This window comes from Lepidochelys olivacea (assembly GCF_965140295.1).
Source record: "Lepidochelys olivacea isolate rLepOli2 genome assembly, chromosome: 1".
Classification (NCBI taxonomy): domain Eukaryota; kingdom Metazoa; phylum Chordata; order Testudines; family Cheloniidae; genus Lepidochelys; species Lepidochelys olivacea.
The window spans coordinates 26912894-26926459 of record NC_140411.1 but is presented as its reverse complement, the minus strand read 5'-3'; positions in this window follow the sequence as shown (position 1 = coordinate 26926459).

Genomic DNA, 13566 nt, shown 5'->3' with positions numbered 1-13566 from the left:
TGTACGATTATCTCTAAACCAAATGACTGCTGTGCACAGAATGTTCTTTGCAGCAAATTTAAGTCCTGTGCTATTCTTTTGTTTCTATTTATTGGCCTAACTTATTCTCAGAGGGTAACCCACATGCTGGAATCAGCTGGAAAAAGCAGTAATATAAAAATATACAACCAAAAGCTGCTACTCTTTTGAAACGGAATCTTGAAATATTCATCGCAAAGGGAACCACTGAAAACCAGCTGCTGGGGTCTCACCTGCATTATGCCCAAACTATCTCCCATCTGGGTAATCTCACAGTCTCTATACAGCTGATAAAAAAGAACTGGAGAGAGGCACAGATAGGCATAGGCTATAAAATAGCAGCAAAATATTGTTGCAATTGATTTCTATTAATTTATGACCTGATTCTGCCTGTCCTACGAATTCACTTCCCAAATACTCACATTACTTTAGGCACATTCCTGGGCAAGGGGTGATGTATAATCCACACCATCTAAGGCAGGCATTGATCTTAGAGCATCATTAACTCTCCAAGCTTGTCCTGTGAATCCCATCTGAGAGGTCACAGACTGTAGCCGTAGCACAAGAGTGACCCAGCTGAGTGGGTTGCCAGTGGTGGTGGGAGGGGGAAGTGGAGAAGGGACAGGGTGGGGCTGGAGAGCTGGGATGTGAGCCAGGGTTTCCTAAGGATCTATCTTCTCAGGCCACATGCCCTATCCCTAATTATATGCTGCTAGACCAGCAGTGCAAGGGGGAGGAGGAGGAGGAGTCGTCTTTAGAGCTGCTATGGAAAAGCCATGGTGATTTAAAAGCTGCTTTCTCACTCCTGCCTCAAGACGTGCAGAAGTAGAAGAGAAAGGCTTAAGTCATTTGATTATATTCCCTTTCTACATTCCATTAAATGAATGTTGGGTCTCAAAACAGGAAGGGATCTGAAACGGCAATCCTGACCCCACCAATATCAACTGAGTTTTTCGGTGCAGAGAAATAACCACAAGGCTCCTAAGAACATAGTTCCGGGGGATTGGATGGCTCAGGGAAGGTGGAATACCAGGCACCAGTGGGCTACCAATTGCAATATCCAGTCTAGACCAATAATAACCAAAACCATTACAATCTGGGGCTGTTATGTGGTCTCATTTCATTTCCCGGTGGAGACACATTCACAACGCTGGCGCCATCATTAGTAGTCTCAGCAGAGGTGATATGGAGACTGAACTGTCTCCTCCTCCTCCAGCTGGTGGTTGCAGTACATGTATATCTGCATGGGGGGAAGCTTCACTGTACATGCTTTTGTTCTACCTGTTCTATAAGCATAGAGGGAACACCCATGTCTAGTGCTTGGTACTTTCCAGGAGTGCCACTTTCACACCGTTTGCTTTTTAATGTTGATTTTAGCATCACTTGGCATCTTTTTCTTCACATTTTTAGTGATCCTGCAAATTAGGCAGGTGAAATAATAACGAAAGACATCTCTAACAGGTGCTTAGAAATAAAGAAATGCCAGAGGTCCCAAATTCTTTAGCAACGGATGTCTTTCCTCCAGGGCATGGGGCACACCCTTCAATCTTTCATGTCTGTGGAGAGGGAGAGTTATTAAATATTTATCATTTCCATCATCATCAAAGCAAATCCCAAAGGGATGTAGCCTCCTTGCAGATCGAGTGCCACCTTGATTGATTTCTAGTTAGGTCTTTAAGATGGTCTGGCTGGATATTCAGTCTATGTCCATCACTGGCGATCTCATGCCACAAAAGCTTGGGGCATCCTCATGATCACTGGACATGATATCTCATTCCTGGATAAACATGCTTCATAATTAGTTGGTCTTTCATCCTAATAATATGTTTGAACCAAGAAAGCCATGGAAACCAAACCAATGATGATGGAGGTGATTGCTGGGTTTGGCTGTATGAATATCCTTATTGCTGATCTTCTCCTGCCACTTAATACGGAGCAGCTGACAAAGACAACAAGAATAAAAAACAAACAAACAATCAATCTGCTGCTCTGCAGCCTTCCTTCTCACCCACATTTCACTGCCATACAATAGAGGTGGTATAACCATAGCTCTGTCGACCTGCAACTCTGTAGTAAGCCTGATGTCCCAGCATCTCCACAGAGGCTGCTGAAGGGCATGGAGCATGGCAGCAACTGTAGCTATATGAGCAGACATCTTTTTAAATATCCTCCAGCAAAGTCTATGATACTTCCCAAGCATTTGACAGTTGCCACCTGGTCAATATCAGGTCTGGACAGGTTATCACCTCCGGGCTGCCTAATGTTTTAGCGAAGCAGAGGAGGAGTTGGTGGGAAGACCCCGGCTTACTTCCCAAACCCACTCCAACACAATGTTAAGAACATAAGAGTGGCCATACTGGGTCAGACCAAAGGTCCATCTAGCCCAGTATCCTATCTTCTGACAGTGGCCAATGCCAGGTGTCCCAGAGAGAATGAACAGAACAAATAATTGTCGAGTGATCCATGTCCTATCGCTCATTCCCAGCTTCTGCAAACATCTTGGCTAATAGCCATTGAACTTTCTGGCTAATAGCCCATCTTGGCTAATAGCCATTGAACTTCCTTTTGGATTGTTTTAAACCTGCTGCCTATTATGTTAATGTAAGAGAGTAGGTCAGCAGCACAGAAGAAACTTCCTAATGGACAGGACTGTGACCACTGTGAGCATGAGACAGGCTACTTCATAGTAAACATGGAGGGAGAAGTTCTTTCTTCAGGCAAAATCCTCAAGGCAAAGACCTAGAGAATTTAGTAGAGACATAATATGATGGCTGCCACCCAAGTACCCCCTTGTGGCCAAAGGTCATTTTGTGGCTCCGTGCCTCTGTTTTCCCTCTCTTCACTGGGAACCAAAGATATACCTCACTCTCCCCTTGGGATAGGGGCCGATTGAAGTGCCTGGATTCTCCACCATAAGTAACAAGGCTGGACTTCTCCCCAGCATAACAAGCACTCACTGTCATGGCCAGTTGTCGGAAAGTAGGTTTATTTGTCCAAATGTAAGCACATAACAGGCAAAAAAACATTGCTCAGCTCACCTTTTGTCCTAAGGTTTCATGGCCTCTTCTCCCAGGGGTCTCCAATAATCCTGCTTCTTGCAGCTTCCCAGTCCCAGCCAGCTCCCTTACAGTGAGTTCTGTTCCCCTTCTGGAACACCAGTCCCTGGGCTACCTCCCTAAGCACCTGGCTACTTGTTCCAGAACCCACCACCAGAGTTAGCTCCACTCCTGTATGGTTCTTCTCCACCAGCCCAGCCCAGCCTAGCCTACCCCAATCACTCTTCCTGCTCTGTGACAGGTTGTTACCATGCCAGGCTTCTCCCCAGCTCTAAAGCTTGCGCTGCCATGCCCAATCTTTTGTAAGGAGGTTTTCCTTAACAGAGGTTAGCAAACAAACAGAAAACAAGCTTTAACTCATTCCTTAGCTTCAGGGCCACCCTTCCCAAGTGTCTGTTGCACTCCTGCTTCTGCAGTTTCCCAGTCTCAGTCAGTTCTGCTCCCTTCTTGGAGCAACAGGGCTGCTTCTGTGAGCCCCTTGCCCCAGGAACCCACCACAGAAGCTAACTCCACTCTGGTGTGGCTTTCTCTTCCCAGGGTACAGCCTATCTCAGTCAATCTCCTCCAACTGCCCACTAGCAGCCCTTGATAGGCCCAGGTGTAGCCCAGCCCTCTTTAATAAGATGGATTGAGCTCACCTGCCCTGTTCTAGGGAGCTGGACTTAGTCTATCCACAGGGACCATTTATCCATAGCCTCAGGAATAGCACTGCCCACTTTATTTGGTTCAGTTGGGCCCATCTGCTCTGACACAGGGGAACTGGGCCTGGTCTGCTCACAGGAACCAGGTAGCCTGTGACAAGATGAAATAGGGTTATATGGAACTTTAGGAGTCTATAGAAAATACTCTAAAAATCCTAATCTAATTGAAGTCAGTGGCAAAACTCCCCTTGACTTCCATGGGGCTGGGATTTCACCTCTACAGATTTAATAGCTAACTATTTCTATAAAGATTTTATGCCAGCCTATCAGTTCTCTTGCAGGGATATGATTTTCTCTTTAATTGTACAGGATAGTCAAACAAACAAACAAACCAAACTCCAAAAAAAAAAAAAAAAAAAAAGCAACCCCCTCCCCAACCCTGTAGAAAAGTCATGTATTTTTTATTAACTTTTATAGGCTTGGCAGCACTGAGTACAGAATACACCTTGGAGATAAAGCAGTTATGAGTTCAACAATGTCTGGATGGTTTTTGTAATAATTAAAGTCTAAATCCAAGGTTTGTAAGGTGGAATGCTCGAAAGGAGTTGGGCTCCAAATTTCTGTTGGGGATCCTAACTTCCATAAAAGTAGAAGTTAGGATCCTAACTCCTTTTGAGTATTTCAACATTAGTCTTAGATTTATAAGACACAGTTTTTAAATGTATAGATGTTAGGGCCCTAAAGGACCATTATGATGACCTGGTCTGATTTCCTGCATAATACAGGCCATATAATTTCACCCAGCAATTCTGCAATTGTCCTTCCCTTCTGAATTGTGTTTCTTGGGCCAAATTCCTACTGAAGTCAATGAATTTTGCCTGAGCAAAGAAGACTAGTAAAAAAACAGGAAAGGGCTTTGGGATTTGGCCCAATACAATATTACATATGAAGATACAGAACTCAGTTTGCAGCTTTGGAAGTCCACACTGGTTGTGGTATATACTGGCTGAGCCAGCTTTGACCTTACTGTCATACAAAAGCCATTGGGAAATAGAATACACCAAAAGTATATTGAATGCCCTAAAAACACATTCCTCATTAAAATCATCTCTGAGGTGCTGATTGGGCCTGTCAGGGTTCCTTCCCCACTCTGAACTCTAGGGTACAGATCTGGGGACCCACATGAAAGACCCCCTAAGCTTCTTCTTACCAGCTTAGGTTAAAAACTTCCCCAAGGTACAAACTTTGCCTTGTCCTTGAACAGTATGCTGCCACCACCAAGTGTTTTAAACAAAGAACAGGGAAAGAGATCACTTGGAGACGTCTTTCCCCCAAAATGTCCCCCCAAGCCCTACACACCCCCTTTCCTGGGGAGGCTTGAGAATAATATCCTAACAAATTGGTTACAAAGTCATCAAAGACCCAAACCCCTGGATCTTGGAACAATGGAAAAATCAGTCAGGTTCTTAAAAGAAGGATTTTATTAAAAAAAAAAAAAAGAAAGGTAAAAATCATCTCTGTAAAATCAGGATGGAAAATACCTTACAGGGTATTCAGATTCAAAACACACAGAATCTCCCTCTGGGCAAAACCTTAAAGTTAGAGAAAACAGGAATAAACCTCCTTCTTAACACAGGGAAAATTCACATAAAACAAAAGATAAACTAATCTGCCTTGCCTGGATTACCTATACTGGTTGCAATATTTGAGACTTGGATTAGGATGGGTTGGAGGAGATGGATTTCTGTCTGGCCTCTCTCAGTCCCAGGAGAGAACAACCATGTAAACAAAGAGCACAAACAAAAGCCTCCCCCTCCCTCAAGATTTTGAAAGTATCTTGTCCTCTTATTGGTCCGTTGGGTCAGGTGCCAGCCAGGTTAGCTGAGCTTCTTAGCCCTTTACAGATAACAGGATGTTGTCTCTGGCCAGGAGGGATTTTATAGCACTGTATACAGAAAGGTGGTTACCCTTCCCTTTATATTTATGACAGGGCCTTTATGTGACAACCAATTAATCGAGTTTCACTGGAGACAGAGTCAGTACACCTTCAAGGGAGACATGGATACCATTATGAACCAATTCTCTGAGGTGTGTACTGTTAAAGCTCCAATTGCAAAGTGCACAAATACATTATATCCAAATTTAAGTTTTCCTGAACTATAGCCCCTGGCTTTCTTTTAAACCACTGGACCAATAAATAACACACCTCACAAAGCAGCTATAAAGATAAGCTCCAGGAATTATTTTGGGGAAGTTCTATGGGCTGTGTTATACAGGAGGTCAGACTAGATGATCATAATGGTCCCTTTCTGGCCTTAGAATTTATGACTCTATGAAAAAAGTAAGTAAGATGGGAGGCTGGGCTTGCTAAGGGGGAAGAGTTAAGGTTATTTGGGTACTCTCTCTGTGCATGTTATACAAGAACCCCAAACGTGAAAGTAATACTATCAATTTCTTGGATTTCTACTTTTTAAAACATATTTTTCTAACACTGAAAACACTCTGATAGGTGACTGCACTCTTCACCTGACTGCTAAAAAGGTTTCATGGGAAGGAGGGGAGAAGGTCATAGTTTTTTCCTTTCCTATTCTTTGATTTTAGCTCCTTTAATAATACAATAATCTTAAATTGTCTGTTGTATTTTTTTATTCTGCTTTGCACTTCTTCTGCTTGATCTATGGTAGTAGTGAGTGAAAGGTCAAACTGTGATCAGGAGGAGCATAAGAGGCTCACACATCACTATACATTTTGTTTTGCTTGACAAATTATCATCATTCATCCTCAACAGTCCCTGCATCACATGGCCCCTTTTGACATTGTGGTCAATAAATAATGCATTCTCACTAAAGTAATTGAACTACCCCATTTTGCTGAGAAGTCACTTGTACCAAAAAGGATGATACATGAGACAGTGAAAGCTTTCATTGTGGAGAGATGCCAGTCTTGCTATACCTTACGGTTGAAGATAGGTTCCCATTAGACTAACTTGATCAAAACAATCTGTTCCATTGGAAATTTCTAATGCCAGATCTCAGCACATGGTAGATTGTTATTGTGAAAGATTGGGGTAATTTGGATGTGGGACAGAGGACATCACAAAAGAAACATTATGAAAAATGTTCAAATGCTTTTTTTGCTTTTTTTTATTGCTACAAAATGGCTTGGTCTGGAAACTCCAAATTAATTTTATTGTATTGGGCCCAGTGGAGAGTAAGTTCCTTTGACTGAGGTTTTGCTAGGGATGGGTATTGAATGTTAGCAGTAGTTTACAGGCACACAATAAAATCTACATTTCCTGTTCACACTTTCAAAGATACATGCATTATAACGCTCCTGAGCAGTTTCTAAGAAAGGAAGGAACACACTGGGAGCTGGGGAGTCTGCAGAACCACTATACGGTGAATAAGCTGTTCTAGTTTATAAGCTCAATAGTGGGATGAACCTGCATGATGGATGAGTTGAAGCTGTTCCTGAGTTTGTGGCTGTTTTCAAGGGGCTTGCTCCTGCATCATTCAAGTCAATGGGAACTTTTTCATTGACTTGAATAGTCGCAGGATGAAGCCCAAGGGGAAGCTACAATTCAGGTTGTTTGGATGACAAGATCTCCAGTATTTTGGGTTTTTTTTGTAAAGTGGAACCTTAGTTTTGAAATTCCAGGCTAAAATGCATGTTCTTCTGAGAAAGCCACAGCATTCTCTAAAGGGATCTGTGGGTTTAGATTCTTTCAGCCTTAACTGCAGTGTTTTGCCTGGGAACAACACATTATATTGCTTACAGCACCGTACTAAGTAGCCCAACAACACATACATCATACGGAAATAGATAGTGATGCAATCACATAGTATTCTTTCATGACAGACTATTCTGTTGTAACTGAGCAGTCCCACCGGCCCTTGCACCGGGGAATAGGGGTAGAGGTGGGGGAGAGGGAAAGGGGGGGGGGGCAAATACCATTTGTCTTTGCTTTCTAGTCTTTTTGTTCCCTTCCTTTTTTCTAACAGAAACTGTAGCTGAAAAGTGCTAAAACTTGAAGCCTTCAGGAAATTGCCCTGAAACTGAAAACCTCCAGGAAATGGACTGAATACATCACACACAACAGCCAAGGTATTGCTTCAAGAATGGTTTAGTTTCTTTAGACTCGGTGCTGGTGATTTTTATTCGTACAGTAGAATACATGAGCATAGATATCTTCTTTGAATGTGTAGTACTGGCTAGCCCAAGGAACAATAATAACCTTATTTCTCTAACAGGAGGGCTGCTTTTTTTTAGGGGAGAGGGGAATTTCTCTCCACAGCCAGTCTATTGTTGAAGAATGCCTTTTAGGGAAAACCATTGCAACCATCTTCTATGGAATGGCTATAGGCAGAATGTCTGTCTATAAATATCCTACTGATATTGTCTAAAGATGTTTTAATTAGAGAGACATTTTCTATGCATCTTCCATACAGCTATTTATAGGGAGCCAAATCCTCCCAGTGTCCTGAATGGTAATTTTCACTCTACAAGGATGGCAAGGTTTGCAACAGCGTTTCTATAAAACTCTACAGGCATTATATTATTTCCTGCCCCTACGGTTTACAAAAATGTACTAGAGATATCCTACGAGTACTACTTAATGTTAATTTTTACTACATTCATCAATATTTTTGGCATAGCTCTGTCAGTCCCCTTCAGAGACACAGACAACTACAACCTCAAATTATTTCCCTTTGCACCCTAAGAGGATCAGTTCAATCTTTCTGAAAAACTTGGGAAACTTCTCTTGGTTGTCCTATTTGCACTGGTTCTGAGCGAGTAATACCTTCCAGATGGAATTTGCTTCACGGGTTCTTTATAGTATATCATAAAATCACATAATTGAGTTTATTTTACATTCCTCTGCTTTTGCAATCTACTGCCTTGCTTGCTTTCTTTTACTATACTTATGAGTGCAAAGCTCTTTCTACAGTAATCCCCAAATCTTCCTTCTCAGTAGGCAATATAAAGATTTAAATATGGCAAAACATCACTATAATATCACTCAGTGGGGCTTACTGAAAGTGACATTCTATCCATATTTGGCCAAAGGCAGGCATCTGTATTATATATCAGTGTGGATGCTGTTGATATCACCCTACTCCTGGCACCTTTGCTGGGAATGTAGTGCACATATCAGGTGTTGCTTGCTGCTCTCAGAGGTATGGGAAAGGGAAACAGACATTCTATCCAGAAGTGATGCAATAGCTCTGAGTGCCATGAAATATTTTATGTTCAAGTGAGGTTAAAGAGCAGTAGGGGAAATGATCATTGTGATGCCTTGTCCATGAATGAGGCTATAGGCATGCATCAAGATTTTCCAAAAACCCCTGTAGGACAGGTTGAGGAAACTAGAATTTTTCCCATGGAATTTTCCAGGGGGAAAAAACCCCTTTGACATTTTCCAAGCAGAAAATACTATTTTTATCCTATTGGGATCCAGGATGTGGGCCTAAGAGGGGGATCCACAGGACCTGGACACCAAATAAATACGGGGAACAATTAATGAAATAACAGGGACAGGAGTGTGGTCAAAGGGTCAAATGAAGGGAACCGGATGGAGACACCAAGCAGAGAACGCCAGACAGCTCCCACTGCTCCTCAAAGGCGTCAAGGGAGTCAGTGGATGCCGCCCAGAGGAACTCTGCCCGGATACATGAACAGACCAAGGATCGGAAATAGGCCCCACAGTCACAGGAGTCTTTATCGGCCAACCTCCTCACTCTGGTTTTATAGATGGCCATTTTAGCTAGGACTAGGAGGAGGCTGACCAGGAGATCCTGTGACTTTGTGGGGCTGCGGATAGGGAGTGCATAAATAAGAAGGTGAGGGGAAAAGTGGAACCAAAAACGTAATAAAATATTGGTGAGGAGCCAGAATAGGGGCTGCAGCCTGGCACACTCCAAATATATGTGTGCCAGGGTTTCCCTCACGCCGCAAAAGGGGCAGGTGTCTGGGATGGGGTGAACCACGCTAAGTACACACCCATGCTCACGGCTCCGTGAAGGAGCAGCCAACTGATATCCCCAGCAGGCCTCGGGACCAAGGTGGAGTATAGGCTGGCCCACCGGGGTTCCTCACCCTCCAGAGATGGCAGGAGGTCCCACCATTTTGTATCGGGGCGAGACGCAAGGGTGAGGACGTGAAGGGTGTGAAGCACGAGCGTCTATAGATGTTTCCTTGGTGCGGTCTGGAAGCAGACCGGCTGCAGCTCGTGCAGCCGGCTCACGGTGAAGGGGTGGGGAGGGCGGTTGGGTCCACGGGGCAGGGGACCAATGAAAAGGTCCGGCGGGCCTGGGGTGGAGGGTGGGCAGGGTGCACCCTCGTGCAGGACCTGGTCGAGGTAAACCCGAGCAGCAGGCGGCAAAGCGGCCCTCACCTCCTGAAGTACGCGCCCCGGAGTACGAGGTCTGGAGCGCCCCATGCGCTGAGCGAGCATCAGGGGATCCAGCCAGTCTCCCCGGTCGTAGTCCAGGAGGTCCCCGACTCTTGTGACTTCTGCCAGGACCAACCTCTGGTGCACTGAGGGGGACTCCGCCACCAGCACGCGAAGCTGGGGGTTGTGTAGCAGGGGCTCCACGAGGAGATCTGCCCCCTCGGTGGCCGCCACGGACCTGGTCATTGAAAGCAGTTTCCAGGTCCGGAGGAGGTCCTGGTAGAAGACCGGCAGCCCATAGAGGTCTCGCGGAAGACCTCTCGGATGGAGATAAAGGAGCTGCCGGTTGTATAGGAGCCCTCGGAAGCAGCGCAGGAAGGCATGTGCCAGTACGCTCCACGCCAGAGTACCTGCACTATAAAGGAGCCTCTGCAGGGCTTGGAGGCCGAAGACATGGACCTGAGTGTGCAGACACTTCAGGCCCTGCCCTCCCTCCTCCAGGGGTAGGTGGAGAACCCCTGCAGGGACCCAGTGCAGTCCTGACCAAAAGGACCCCAGAATCGATGTCCGGAGGTTGGTCAGGAAACCCGGGGCCAAGACCAGGGTGTTGAGCCGGTACCAGAGCATGGACAGGACTAGTTCTTCCTTGAAGGGAGAGGCACCGGAGTAGTCCTGTCCATTTCCGGAGCCGCTCTATCACCCTGCCCTCTAAATTGTGCCAGTTCTCCGGCGGACAGGGATGCGTGGCAGAAAGATAAACGCCGAGATAGAGCAGCGGACCCACGCTCCACCAGATGGCCTGAAGCGCTGGTGGGAGGGAGCTTGCCTGCCAGCCGTTCCCGACCACCAGGCCAGAGCTCCACCAGGTGAGGAGGCTGCCAAATAGATGGCCTGACAAGCCTCCACCCATGCCAAGTCGCCCGGGTCCTGGACCACGACGAGCATGTCGTTGGCGTACGCCGACAGGACCAGCCGCAGCTCCGACTCCCGCAGCACCAACCCTGTCAACCTCCTGCGGAGGAGACAGAGGAAGGGCTTGATCGCCAGAGCGTACTGCTGGCCCGAGAGGGGGCACCCCTGCCGTACTCCTCGCCCAAAGCTGACCGGTTCGGTCACGGTCCAGTTGAGCCTGACCAGACACTCTGCAGAGGCATACAGCACCCGGAGAAAACCCACAAACTGGGGTCTGAAGCCAAACACTTGCAGAGTGCTCAGGAGATACCCACGGTCCACCCTGTTGAACGCCTTCTCCTGATCCAAGAACAGGAGGGTGAACGACAGACGATCCCTACACCCGAGTTCCAAAAGGTCCCGGACCAGATATAGGTTGTCAAAGATGCTGTGGCCCGGGACGGTGTAGGTCTGATCTGGATGGATCACGTCTGCCAACACGGACCCTAGCCGCAGCGAGATTGCTTTTGCCACGACTTTGTAGTCTGTGCTGAGGACCACGACGGGATGCCAATTTCGTAAATTGCGGAGGTCCCCCTTCTTCGGCAATAAGGTGAGCATGGCTCGCCTGCACGAAAGAGGGAGGACCCCGCTCTGCAAAGACTCAGCCCAGACGGTGACTAGGTCTGGGCCGAGGATGTCCCAGAACACTCGGTAGAACTCCACAGTCAGCCCGTCCATGCCCGGAGATTTGTTGGTGGGCATGTGACGGAGGGCTTCTGAGAATTCGGCCAGAGTGAGAGGCAGCTATAGCCGGTCTCGGTCGTCCGCACTGACCGTAGGGAACTCCTCCCAGGGCATTCTGCAAGCGTTAGGATGGGTCAGATCCGGGGAAAAAAAGCTTGCGTGGAAGGCTCTCGCCCTCTCGCACATCTCCACCGGATCTGTGAGGGGGGTGCCATCTTCTGCCATTATTTTTATGCTGGGCATTTTGAAATGACCACAAAAAAAAAAGTTTCATTTAGACGTGTCAATATGAAACTAAATGACAGGATTTTTTTGTTCTGTTTCAGAATGTCAATTCCAAACAAAATGAAAATTGTTGTTTTGTTGTGACTTAAAATACCAATTCAGTTTTTGTGGAAACTGAAAAATTTCAGTTTTCCACTTTGGTTTGGGAATGATCAGGGCTTTCTCCTGCTTTTATTTTTTCCATCTTTTTCCCCACACTAGAAAGATGTGTGTGTGGAGGGGAAGTTAAAAAATGGGCAAAAGTGAGGGGAAGCCCATTATACCTCTCACTCTTTTAACTTATTCTTAGTTTAAAAGTTAGAAAAGAGGGAAAGAAGGGAGAAGAATGGGGTGAGAACACAATTTTTCTTTGCTTTTATGAACTAGAAAAGTGTGAAAAAGTAAAATTAAAAAAAATCTTACTTCTTCTTTCCAGTGGAAAAGTAAAAAAAAAAAAAAAAAAAATAGGGAGGTGAAAAAAGATCAAAAAATCCCGAAACCAAAATGGAAAACTGAAATTTTTGGTTTTCAAAAACTAAAGCAAAATGACATTTGGGTCAAAACTAAACAAATATTTTTGTTTCAAAAATCAGAGAGCCCTTTGTAAAAATCAGGAATGTTATAAGTGAATGCTGCAGCTGGGCAAATAATTTTGAATAAACAATTTATTCAGATTAATCTAACCTGTTTTTCTGTCTATGGATTGTCTGCAAACAGAATGTGATTTCTTCTGAGGTATTACTCTTAAGTGAAGGATATGAATTGACCCCTCCTGTCCATCCCTATATTTTTGGTTCAGCTCTTAAGGTCCTTGTTTTTACTCAGCTTTTATTCAGTCATCAAGTATGCAAACTCCTACCGCAGTAAGGACTTGGTAAAGAAAAGAAAAGAAAAGAAAAGAAAAGAAAAGAAAAGAAAAGATTTGACCCACCATAAGTACTTTGGGGACCAGTTCACTCCTTTCAATGGGTTTTCTTCTGAATAATGTCTGAGTATGAACTGAGAAAGGGCCTTGGGATTTAGTCCGATATGTATTTTTTGATGTAACAAACTTTCTCTTACAATCCAAAATAATGACACAACAGAGTATTACATTTTAGATATTGACAGTCTGACAAATCAGTCCTGTTTTATAAATGCACGTCTTTTTGTCTTCAGCAACACTTAAACATAAGAATGTGATGCTAGAAAGATGAGCTATCCAGAAGTTATTTCTGTAGCACAATATGCCCACATCATAAGGATCCTACTCCCTGTAATATACACCTCAGCTTGAAAACTGTCAGAATCTACAAGAACTGATATGTGAAAAAAAATGTGATACCTACTGCTCAAACATTGTTGCCTCATTAATACAACTTCACTGAACAGCATTGCTAATTTATTCTTCGGAAAAAATTAGCATCTGTCAGACCTACTTTTGCTAAATTCCAGCCATCAGAGGGATATAGATTGGCTTACATGTGCTTTGAATCCAGTACAAGTGAATGGCAGTCTTCAGATTTCTCAAACTTGCAGACAGTTGCCTCTGTTTACATGATCATATTAGGATGGAGTG